Consider the following 13,347-nt stretch of genomic DNA (forward strand, 5'->3'; position numbering starts at 1 on the left):
GAACATAATTCCACTGCAGCTCAACTTTGCCTTCAAAATCAATTAGCAAGAATCTTTTACACCAGTTGAATCCTGAGGATCAAGTATTGTTTTCTAAATGGTATCACAGAATAATCCTGACATGCCAGACTTACAAATATGAGCATGCACAAACATAAGTAGATGTGAATATAGAGTACTTAAGTACTGAAATGCCCTCTAAGTCTAAATGAAATCCAGATTTTGAAAATATAAAATAGGAATTTTCCATTATAGTTGAGTTTCAGCCAAAATAAATTTACTATGAAATGGTCTATTATAGGTCTAATACTATGATAGGAATTATGGGCCATATAAAAGCAAAAGAAGCAATTCACTCTTTCTTAAGGATAAGAACTCAAGAAAAATTATGCATATGTTAAATCACTAAAGAAATATTTAACCTACCTTACATTGTTCTGGAAAGTCATTTAATAATATAATGCATCAGAAAAATTATACCACACAAATATGAAATTATCTATTTGTGAAGGCAAAATCTTATAAAGTATCTTACCCCCTCTCCACCCCAGTTTGGAAAAAGAAAAAAACTAGCTAATGCTGTTTGAATATATATAATTGTCGCCCAGATCTATTTTCCCAAGCAATCCTTTCCAATACCACCTGTGGACTTGGAGGGACTGGTGGTAACTGCCCTGCAGATACGCATTATAAGAATAGCAGTCCAATGATGGATTTTAATCTTGGTAACTGCTGCGGGCCATTGGGAATATTAGCTCTGTGGGGCAGGAAGGTAAAAAGAAGCTTTTTAAGAAGGGAAAAGCTAGATGGATCAAGTCTAGTACTGGTTCCTCATTTTTGTAAATGTAATTAAACCCTTTTACAGAAAAAAGAAACACTCTTTAAATCAGAGCAATAAATTATAAGCCACTGCCTTTACAAAAATTGCATGAAATAGGTATTATAACTAACCTATTCCAAAAAAAGCAAGTTACCTTGATAGTGAGTATATCAAACAATGAGTGTGATTACTACAGTATCTATTCATGGGTTTCCATATAAGGAAGTCATACAGAGGAGAGTTTTATAACCTTTATAACCTAAGCCACCAAACCAAGTTTTTATGTTTAAGCTGAGGTGACGCAGCAGATATGACAAGAAATTAAGAGCCAAACACAGTAGATAAAAGGGCACCAAACAAGGGCTTTCATGCACTGTCTAACTCTGTAGTAAAGCTTGGGCTGGTCATGCTGTCTCACATCTCCCAGACCCCAGCAAGCACCTGAAGGATTAGCTAATGGGCATGTCATATTTCACACTAGCACAGATTCTGTTGTGAATGTGTTTGCAACAAACTGCTGAAAGGAACTCAAAATTTTAAATGAAACTTGTGTATGTGACTGATAATGGTACTTCATGAGTAATGGCTGAGGCACTGTTGGTTTAGCAACAAATAATTTAGTGCCTGTTCAGAAACAAAACTATTTTTCATCATTCTTCTAAAACAAAACATCCCTTGGCAGAAACATTTCTAAAGGAAATATTTGTAAGAGAGACAGAGTGATGATCTCTTGAGAGCTGTACTTAGCCCACAGTTTATTTTTATCACCTCAATCATCATGATTTATGCCCAGAGCTCCCAAGTCTGTCTCCAGCCTCTCAATTTTCCCAGAACTCACCTTGTTTCCTCCATCTGCCATTAAAATGATGCTAGGTGGCAATTCCAAGAACTTTATCTGTGCCCTTGTGTGGACCTTACATTGAACTTCTCTTGCCTCCCTCTCTCATTGCTTCTATAGCATCTCTCACGACTCAGCTTCATGGCCACCATGTGGCCCTTCCCTCCCTCCTGCACTCTGTCCCTATCTTTGCCAGTCATCAGATCCTCTCACTCCCCATCCTCATGCTCAGCTTTCCTTGAGGCCTTCCCCACCCAGCTTCACTGACAGTTGAGGTCCTCACCTTTACAAATTACCATCTTCTAACCAACTTCTTGGCCTCTGGTTTCTACCTTCAGGATCATCATTCTAAAATCCAAATCCAGGTCCTGCTATTCTTCAGACTCCAAATCCTCAGTATCCCAATGCCTACTGAGAGCTCTAGAATTCAGAAATACTCTTGCTTTCCTGCCAATATGCCCCAGATTCCCCTCCACCAGAAGGTACTTAAAGCTCACCCAGCATAAAGGAGGGTCCTGGGGGCAGCACTGGGTAACAGGAATATAGTGGAAGAGCTTAAAAGGGGAAAAGAAGAGAGAAGGCCAACACTCAGCCATTCTTCTTTCTCATTACTGTGGCCACTATTTAACTTAAGCTCCTCTCCATCTGTCTGCCAGAATGTCCAGAAGTACCAGCTCTTTCCCCAGCATGTGTATTTTTTATGAGATAAATTCTGGTTTTATGTATGTACATATATCCTCAATGCAACCCGAAGACAAAGTTTTTATATGTCAAATCATAATAGATAAACAGATGGTGGTGGGGAATAAAGAGAAGGAAATACTTGAATTGTTGCCCATCATCAGTAAAGGGGACTGTGCTGCCCAGGAAACAAGACAGAAAGAGAGACTCTGAGTGTGGTGTTCAAGAGACAGAGAGAGAAACAAACCCTGGCTGCAATCAGCAGGTAACTGCAGCAACAAGTGTAATAAGGAAGAGAAAGAAGAGATAAGGAGTAACCTGGGAAAGAAGACCCATCCCTGAAGCAGCTTTGCATGGCTGCTTCTCAAGGTCTCTGTTTACAAATAAGCTTAAACTAGACCCAGAAATTTGCAAGGGGAAAGTGTCTAGTCCTAGTGCTATAGGAAAATGTCCTTGTAAGTTTGATGAGTCTAAGGGGCTGTTGTGAGACCACAGAAAACACAAGAGCCTGTGGTTCTCTGACCTTCTCACTCTAACAATCAAGCTGGACACATTACCATTCTACCCAACTCCCATCAAAACAAACAAAAAACCTCTCTGTCTTCCCAATAATCTTCCTCATCATAACTGATGGCACCTCCATTTCTCCAGTTGGAAGTCATCCTTAAATTCACTGTCTACACACACTCCATATTTACATCCTGAAAGCCTACTGTCTCCTATTTCACCACCTCTTACCACCTCAACTCCTGCCATGGTGGTCTCAGCCACAAAACCTCTTACCTGAACCCAGGAGCCAGAATGATCTTAACATGTAAGTCAGACCATGTTCCTGCTCTGCTCAAAATCCTCAAATGACTCCCCATCTAATTCAGCAAAAAGTCAAACTCCCAGTGGTTGACAAAGCCCTTGGGACCTTGTATCCTGGTAGTTTGCTAATCTCTCACTCTCTTCACTCTGCTCAGCCGCATGTACTTAAGACTCCAATGTTTCTGCCCTGGGCCTTTACAGTGGCTGCACCTCTACTTAGTACACACCCTCAGATATCTGTGTTGTTTTTTAACTCATGTCCTTCAAGTCTCTGTCAACTTCTTGGAGGCCTTCCCTGGCCCGTATCCTTAGCCTTCATTTCTTACTTTATTTTTCCTCATAAAGTTTTCTGCTTTAACTAACATACATCTCTTTATTTATGAAATTTTATGTCCTCCTCTGTTAGACTAGAGGCTCCACAGGAGAAGAGATTTCTGTCTGTTCTGTTCATTGTTATACCTCTAACACTTAGAATACAGCCTAATATCTAAGAGGTATACAGAAAATACTTTATTGGAGTACCTTAAACTTCAAGGAATGCTCACTTATGAACCACCGTTCATCCCAAGACTACCCCTACACAAGATTTTAGCTGGTTATCTGCAGTTAGTTCAACTGAATGATCCTGCTTATACTCAAGAACTATTCCCAGTAGCTACGCCATTATGCTCCCAGACCATTGTAGCAGTCTTCTTTCGTTGACCTTCCTGTCATTAAAATCCAACAAGAATGACTTTCTTATACCTAATTCCAAAGAGCTGGTAATTTTGAAAACATCTTAAATAAAATACTAGCAATACAACAATCACTCCCAACTATTCACTGTCCCCTAAGAAATAATTAGTACAGATTTAGCGACAGTTAACAATCATTTTATACAACTCATAAAGCAACAGAAAAGCAGCAGGAAGTTCCCCACCTGAGAAGGTCTCCCAACACACTATTTGCTCTGAGAAGGTTAAATGGTCACATGGTATTGAGGTCTAGTAAAGAGCCTTAGGAGACAGTGCAGAGGAGGCATGATCTGGGCAATGGGATTCCTTTATACCACTCAGGCCCAGTATAATCTCTTAGCAACTTGGATTTAATTGGTGTCCCTGTGGAGGTTCTCAGAATTTTCTTAGTGAGAATTCCTTGATGAGGATTAGTATGATACAACTGAGATTATCCCAATAAAGGTGGCTTTTTTTTTGAATACTCTTTTTATCACTCTATAAAAGAGACAAAACCCACATTCCTATATCACATTTGGACCAAAGACATTTCTGATTCAAGATCTAAGAACAGGGCCTCCCTAGTGGCACAGGGGTTAAGGACAGCTCTGTCAAGCTATCACTAGCCACTGCAACACGAATTTGATTCCCAGTCAGCTCAGGAGCTACCCACATGGTGCAGCAGACCTCCCTTGCCTCTCCCGCTGCTCTCCTTAGCAGGCTTTCAGTAGATAAGCCTGTTCTGCTCCCCACTCTCTCTGGTGAGTCCTCTCACCCCCCGCACCTCTGGCTTATAGCCCAGTTCTTGTATGCATAAATAAATAAATCTTTTTAAAAAAAGATGTAAGAACAATCAGTACCATTTTAGCTTTGGAAAATCCTACTTCTTTTTTCAGCAGTAGAAAAGGTTTCCCAGTATCCCATGGTAGAAGGTAAGAAGCATTTTCTTACAGAAGTATTATTCAAATAATATCATTTTACATTTATATATTGATACAGCTTTTAAAATGCACTAGTGGGCTGTCAAGAGCTACCACTATGTCTAGTTGTCATTGTTCCTAAAGGGAAAAAAGTGCTAAATGCATTCCAAAACCTACAAAATAAACAAACATTTGGAGTCAAGTTCAAGAAAAGGAGACTGCATAGCTGGCATACACAATCCAGTGAAAGTATCATTCATTCACACCCTTCCAAACACACTTGTGCTAACACTAGACTGGACACAGGCAAATTGCACATTACAGAGAAATCAACCAATGTGACATGGGTCCTCAGTTTTCATGTAAAATGCTATAACAATCATACATTTTCTTTGTATATACTGTAATTAACCTTTGAGTGCTTTGTATATACTGTAATTAACCTTTGTATATACTGTAATTAACCTTTGTTTTAAAGAGAGATATTCTAGATCCGTACCCAATGAGGGTAGAGAATATACTTATCTCCGAATCAGAATTTTAATAGGAAAGAGGATGTGAGGGATGTTGGGCAGACTTGCTCACTACCTCCCACCACCACCACCACCACCCACAGCTGGACTAACACTGACCTGCTCTGGACTATTTACTTTGGAGGGACTTGAGAGAAAGGATGGACCTCAGACTACCCATACAAGAGGTTAATGAAATTCTAGGGCACAGAATTAACCAGAATCAAAACAAACGACACAGGAATCTTCCAAACATGATCCCATGATAAACAGGAGATGAACAGCACATAAATATATGGAAAAAATCAGAATATACAGTAAAATCTTTCTTTAGCAAATCTGTCTTTAAGATAACTCTGTCAAACACAAGTCAGAGTCACTGAACCTGATCTGTGATTGTTTGCAGTATCTTGAGAGAGGCAATATCCAAGATGAGGCTCTGGTGGACAAGGGGATATCCTGGATTGTCAACAACATTACTAGGACAAGAAAGTGGGAAGTGGCAAGAGATAAAGCTAGTGATAAAGGCCGGCCCAGAGCAGTCAGGGCGCCTCTGCTACTATACAGAGAGTTTTGGTTTTATGCTAAGGGTCATGAACAGTGGTTATAAAGCAAACAAGATGGATTGAGACGTGACTAGAAGACATAAAATGAAAGGTAGATTTGGTTTTATCCTATGATTGAAAGAACCATTTGTTTGCTGAAGGAGACTAGCCAACAGAGTAAAAGGCTGAGAAATCAGGACTGGGAAGTCTCTAAGGAGGGGTATGACCCACAGTCTTGGTAGAAGAATGAGTCTTGTGCAAAATGAGGGGCTCTTCCTCTACCAAGATGAGAAGGGATACAGTTAAGCTGGCTGAGGATGACTGAAGATACCACAGCACACATTCTTGGATAATCCAGAGTCCATTCCACAACTGCTGAGTGTTCAGCAAGGAAAGGTATTCAGAGATTTTTCTCTTTCAGAAATGTTTCCTTGGTCAGGGTTTGACAGTTTTCTTCCTAAGAAATCACTGCCAGCAAGTCTTTGAAACCACAAAAGATATGCTCCTCTGGATACACAGACTGACTCCCTCTCTACCACATCCAATACCCACTGACTCCAAGAGGATAACAAAGGTCACAGCTGAAGTTCAAGTACTGTGCCCTCAGTATCTTCCTGTGACATCTATGTTCTGGTGAAAAAGTCTGTTATGATAACAAAGCAAATTCCTATGGCAAATAGAAAAAGTGGGGAGTTAGAAGAATGGTAATTGGAGTTTTTTTAAATATCTTTGATAGCAAGGACACAAACACCTATCCAACTGAACAGTAATAAATTGTGATGTGGCCAATTTCATCAAGGGTCTGTAGTAATGTATTCCTCTAAAGTTGAATAAAGTTAGTAATTATTGATAATTCTTTTTCACATTTTATATTGATGATGTGAGGATTAACACTTAATATTTAAACAGCTACATTCAAATGCTTGCACAACCTGACCTCAAAATTCAATTTTTGGTACAATTTTTGTACTATTCATAAATATTGATATTCTCTGATAAAGATAACCAATCTGATCCCACACCTGCAATAAGTCTTGTCTATAAACAATAGAAATTTTGGAGCACTTAGTGCTTCCTTGGGAGAAGGGGTGATGACTAATAACAAAGACTAAAAACTAGCTGATTTCGTAATATCTTTATACAAACTAATGTGATAATGGGAATTTTCTTTACCTATGATCCTAGTAAACAACTTATGCCAAGTTCCATTGTGAAAATTTTCTTTGCAGAAAAACATGTTTGTTTACTCATACAGGATGTCCTCTTCAAGGACCATAAAATGAAAATCTAATAAGGAAAAGTCAAGAGCACAAAGGGTAGGTTTGGGACATAGGCATGACTGACCAGAAGTTGATCTCCCCAGTTAGAAAGTGTTAATCCTGCACTATTTCAGAAATTAAGAGCCACTGGATTTCATGTTGCTCATAGATGCTGCTTGGAAAGGAAAAGTTAGGCAGAAAAAAGAGAATGAAGGGAGTAGATGTAACAGGGCAGTGGAGAGGGTGGCATTAATATTTATAGGGTGATAAGGAAAGACGGGGACCTGAATTTTGTGAGTCCTCACTGTGGAACTGATATTAAATACATGGTTAGTAAGGGAACATTCAAAGTATGTGTGGAAAACAAAACTCTGAAGACTGAACGTCAGGATACTCCCTTGTTTAGAGGTTCATGTTTCCAAATGTAAGTTTTATTATTATGAAGATAGGCTGAAGACAACAGATCAGTAGATGGCTGCTGTTGAAAATATATGTGAGACTGGGGAGAATTGCATCTTAAGATTGAATTTTCCAATCCATGAATGTGAATATAGCTTTAACTTAAGTCTTATTTGTTTTTTTTTCATCAGATATTTGAAATATTGGCATATAATTCTTAGGCAGATTTTCTTAGATCTATTCCTAAATGTTTCATAGTGTATTCTGTGCTAATACATAGAAATAAAATGGATTGTGTATATTGACCTTGTATCCTAGGACCTAAATCTACTTATTAGTTTTACAATATTTTTTGTAGATTTCTTAGGATTGTCTATGTATATAATTATGCACCTGCAAAGAGGGGTAGCTTTATATTTTCCTTTTAATCTGTATTCCTGTATTTCTTTTTCTTGGCTTACTGCACTGGCTAGAGCTAAAGAGAAGTGATAAGAGGAAATGTATTAGCCTTGTTCCCAATATTAGTGGGAAAGCATTTAGTCTTTTAGAGTAAGTATGATATGAACTATAGGTTTTATGTAAACTTTTATCAGATTGAGGAATTCTCTTACACTCCTAATTTTCAGTGAAATTTTGAACATGAATGAATATTAAATTTTCTCAAAGGTTTTTTTACATCTGTGGAGTTCATCAAAGTTTTTTTAGAATGAATATCATATATTACGTTGAATTTTAAATGATGAAACACCCTTGCATTCCTAGAATAAACTCCCCTTTTTTTATGATGCACTATATTTTTACATCTTGCTGGATCCCATTTACTAATATTTATTGAAAATATAACTGCAATTTTCTTTTTCTGAATTTGTGATAACAATGCTTGCCTCATAAAAGGCTTTCATGATTTATATGTGGTCATATTCCTCACAGGGTCAAGCACACTACTTTACACAAACCTCATGTTCAGTAAATGCCTGTTCAATAAATCACTCAGTAGAGTATAGGTGACAAGTTGTTGTCTTTTCCCAGACCCTCTGCTCCTTGCCCTTTTTCCTTACCTAAAAATTAAGAGGAGTAAATTCAATTATCAAGGAAATTCCTTCCAGATACAAAATGCTTATGAAGCTAACTATATGGAATTTCAGAAGTGTTAACCAAGTGACATTAGGTACTGTGCTCAAATAAAATTTTCCAGTCATGGTACTATTAATCTGGTTTCTTTATGGTACTATTTTGAGGTCTTGATTTAACTTTTCCTATCACTCAAAACAGCTCTCTCTGTAATGTTCACTTATATAACAGGAGATCTCAAATTTGGTGAGCATTAGCATCACCTTCAGAACTTTATTAAAAATAGTGATATCCACGTATCATCTCTCTACCCCAACCCTCATTAAGTAGATCTCAGATTATACCTCTTTACTTTTTAAAACCACGTGGTTGAGAACCACTGTGAATTCACTTAACAGTTAAGTTGTATTTATTTCAGAAGTTTCTATATATAATTAAGTCACTCTTTTTATTCAATGAAAAGATAATATTTGGCTTCCCCATGGATTTGCAAGCCACTTGCAATCAGTTTGAGTCTCATTCCCACCCTCTGCTTTCAAAGTGTGAGTTCCACTGTTTGTGACCCACTGATTCAAAACATCAAGCTACCCTGCATTGTCTCAAAATGCCATCAGTCTTCCTAACTTCATTCCTAAAAACACTGTTCTACCTATCTCATATAATCTCCTATTTATCTAGAGCACAAAAATCATGAATGCCAAGAACTTCACCTTAACTTACTAGATTGAGTTTTCTCTAAAATAAGGAAACTGAATGTTAGCATAATATGTCATTAAGCTTGCTGCCCAATAACAGTAACAACAATGAACAGGCATGAGGTTAAAAAAAAGTTGTTGGAATCAGGAGAGTCAGGTTAGGATACAATGAGAGGGAGCTATTTCAGCAGAGGGTCAAGAATGGCACATCTCTGGAAGCTACAGACAGACCTCAGGAGCTTCAGCAATGCCAGCAGCTCTCCCGGAGGATGGACCACCCAGGCAGGCCCACCTGATGGAGCTGAGGTAGAAGACCCAACTGACACCAACTTTAGTTTCAACAGAATATTCCAACAGGATGCCCAGCTTCTTCACACTCAGGGTTCATAAGGGAACTGGCTGTCCATTCATTAGGCAAAACGAGTAAGGATGAGATCCTGCTCCCTTTCCCCACCCCCACCCCCAGTAGTGTGTCTCTGGTTTATTTATATTTATATTTTTACTTCATTATAATTAGTCTTTTTCCTGGATCAAAACAAGGGTAGTGGGAATTTTACAGGGACTATAACCAAGATGAAAACGCATACCTTTACAAAAATGAAAAATGATGGAAACATATATAAAATAAAACTTAAAAAGACAAACAAAAAAACGAGTAAGGATGGGAAGGGCCTACCCTAAGAGGAAAGGCAGGCCAAGGTCCACACACCCACCATATACCCAGAGGCTGTTGGCTGAGGCACAGGACACAGCACAGAAACTGAACCTCTTCACTAAAATATGCCAAATAAATAACTAAAGGAACTTTTTAAATGACTTTATTAAAATAATTTTACTGAATTAGACTAAAATTACAGAGCATCTTTTCCTTTTTTGATGATGCAGCAGGATAAAGGCTCATGTGGACAACTTAGAAAAAAATGAAGAAGCTTCATTTTTCTTTACAGGTCTGAGTGGACCATGAGTTGAACTTTAGCAATCCCCTATAAATCTTAATAACAAAGTAAATGCAAACTGCCCTCTAATGGGTAGAATACAGTTTTATGTATTCCCAACCCTGGCAGGCTGGGAGTGGAAGGAATGGTAGTTGAACTGAAATGGCTAAGCTTCCTCACAGCCTAAACTCTCAGATGAGTCTGTGTTAGAGAAATATCTCACTTGTCCTGAAAGAATTTTAGGCTGTTACACTGTTACTTCAGCATTGCTAACTGCTGCAGCACCACCCCAACAAAAAAAAAAAAGGGGGGGGGGGGTTTAGGAAAAAGTGCATTTTGGATGACTTGATTTGGCTTTCCATTTGAATGAGATATCATGACTGTTAAATTTCCCCCCAGAGAGAGCACTCTTGACAACTGCTTTACTCACTTCTTTCAAATTATCTACTCACTTTGTATAGAAAGTTACTTTGTATAGAACAAGAATTATGTTTCCTCAAATTACCCTAGAAACCTACAGCACCTTGCTTTAAACATTCTTTTTCAAATGAAAAAAAAAAATCCAAATTTCCTCTTTTTAAAAAATACTTCTGTTCAGAACATGGCTGTGTATACATGAAAATATTAAGTGATTTATCACATAACTTTAAAGAGATCTATAGAGAAGACCGCAAATTAGAGGGGCCTAATGGAAAATGGCATTGGCAGACCCTAGTATTCTTCAAATATCAACAAAAAAACTAAATTCATGGTACTGGGTGTTCAGTTCATAACTGGACAACTTAAGTTAATGAATCTAGAAGGCTCCACAGGGCATTTAAGAAGAATGGATAAAAATGGGTAACAGTAATAGGCTAAAAATGACATAGAAGAATGGAAATTTTATATATATATAAAAATAAAATACACACAGAGCAAGAACACTAAAAGCAAGTATAATATGAATTGGAGACATTGCAGAAGTTTTTCAGTTATGGTAGGACTTGGGCTCCCCCTTGAGGGATGGGTAGAATTTGCCTAAACAAGCAAAGAGGCAGGGGACTGAGAAGAGCATCACACTGGTACCAGAGCCTGAATGGCTGTGGGATGGGGGCAGAATGAATGGAGACCACCAGATTAGAGAAGCGATGGTGAGATCGATGCATAGGAACCACAAGGACTGACAGCACAACTGAAAGAAGACCATGTCCTTGGTCATCTTTGCTCTGACCATAGTTATCCCAAGACTGGGTAACCTAAACCTTGGCTTTCCAAAATACAATCAAACTCATCCTACCGTAGCTTACAAGTTTACTTACAACTCTAGTATAAAAATACATATTCTTTCTCTCCAGAGAGACTTGGAGTGGTTCCACAATTTTATCTTTTTATAGTCAGTACTTATAATACAGTACAGACAAATCCACTATTTCCTTTTTTTTTTTTTTAAATAGAGGCATGTTTTATTTATTTATTTATTTGTTTGTTTGTTTGTTTGTTTTTGTTTATACATGCAGTTTCGCATCCCAGCGCTCAACCACTGCGCCACCGGGGAGGCCCTCCACTATTTCCTAAAAACGATTTTCCCAGAAGAATTACCATTCCCAAAGGGACATGCTCACTGTGAGAGAAAAAAAATTGCTATATAAAACCTGCTACAGTGATTCTCAACCTCAGAGGCCTGATATTTGTGTTCAAATGATCAGTGTGATAAAAGACTGGGTATCATCTGGAATGACTATTAGAACCCATGTTTTAAAAATATTTTCTCTCTTAGAACTTAGGGTAGGCCCAGGGTTTCCTTATAATAGGACCTTCTCACTCACTGGCACTCCAATCTGCTTTCCAAGTGGGAGAGAAAGCAGTGGAGCTAAATCATGAGCTCTGTTTGAAATTTTATTTCAATTTCCCTGTGTAACCTTGGCATTGTACTCAATTCATCTTGAGTTCAGGACAGGAAATGGTTAAGAAGAGCTGCTAAAGAACACCAGTCCCACAGAGTCAAAAGCAAGTCACTGCTACCTCTGTTTTAAAAAGCATACCACTTCTTTTGAGACCACTTGTTAAAGTTTATTGAAATGTTCCTTGACTTTTCTTAGGACATTTCTGATCTATATTAAAAGCCTAATGTACTAAAGAGCAATTTCTATACTTCCATTGAAAGATGAATTACATTTGAATTTTACTTCACCACTGCGAGGTCCTCCATAAACAGAGGTCATTGTGGTGGTACTGAATTCATAGCTCTTTCAGAGTTAGCCTAACATTTCTATATTAATAGCTTCTGTTTATAACTTCTCAGAAAGGGAAGCTAGAATGATCCCCTTAACTCCTGGGAACACCTTCTAGTAGGTGCTAAAGCAAGGGCTTTAGAATCAAACAGACATTAATTCAAACCCTAACATTCTAACTACCCTTTTGCATGACCTTGCACAGGTTACCTGCCTATTATGCCTCAGTTTCCTCACTTACAAAATAGGGATAATACTACATTACAGAGTTTATCTGAAGATGCAATAATGAATATAAAGCAGTTAGGAAAGTTCCTGACATAAAATATATTTTCTGCAATGCATCTTTCTATTAATTCACAGTATCTTGTTAATATTCGGACACAATTCTTTTCTAAAAACCTATATTAACTGTTCAGTATTGACTGCCATCTTTAAACTAACCAGAGCAACTCATCATTGTTATGGTTGTAAACGCTTTTCTGTGAACCTATTTTCTTACCCATGAGATGGGGATAACACCACTTGCCCTACAAATCTCATGGAAGTCAGAGTCAACAGTATGGAAATATATTCTGAAAACTAAATCTGTAAAATTTATTAACTGAAATTTTAATCTGCAATTCATTATACCCAAATAAACTTGTCCTTAACATTATGGTTTAACAGAGGCATGTCAGAATCACCATATCATGACTCAAATTCTTTTCCCAGATCTTCTCCGATTAATTTTAATCCATTTTAATCATATGGTGATTCAGTATCTTCATGTGATAATGATTCACGTGTTTTAATTCGCCAAATGTTACATCTAAATTATTTTCAGAAATGTCTGTTGAGTTCTTTCTTTGGAAAGTCATGATTTGATAATGGATAAGATGTGAGTTATTATTTTATTCCAACTTTAGCCAATCATGTCTATTCCTAACTTAGATCATC

The 13,347-nt window shown here is 37.7% G+C and overlaps 1 protein-coding gene across 3 annotated transcripts in view; it reads right to left on the minus strand.

Annotated features, from left to right (window-relative positions):
- Positions 1 to 13,347, minus strand: part of RAPGEF5 (Rap guanine nucleotide exchange factor 5) — a 238,926-nt gene that overhangs the window by 159,630 nt on the left and 65,949 nt on the right. The gene's annotated exons all lie outside the window — the stretch shown is intronic.

The sequence above is a fragment of the Talpa occidentalis genome, unplaced genomic scaffold (assembly GCF_014898055.3).
Source record: "Talpa occidentalis isolate TD23 unplaced genomic scaffold, MPIMG_talOcc4v2.1, whole genome shotgun sequence".
In the NCBI taxonomy this organism is placed as follows: domain Eukaryota; kingdom Metazoa; phylum Chordata; class Mammalia; order Eulipotyphla; family Talpidae; genus Talpa; species Talpa occidentalis.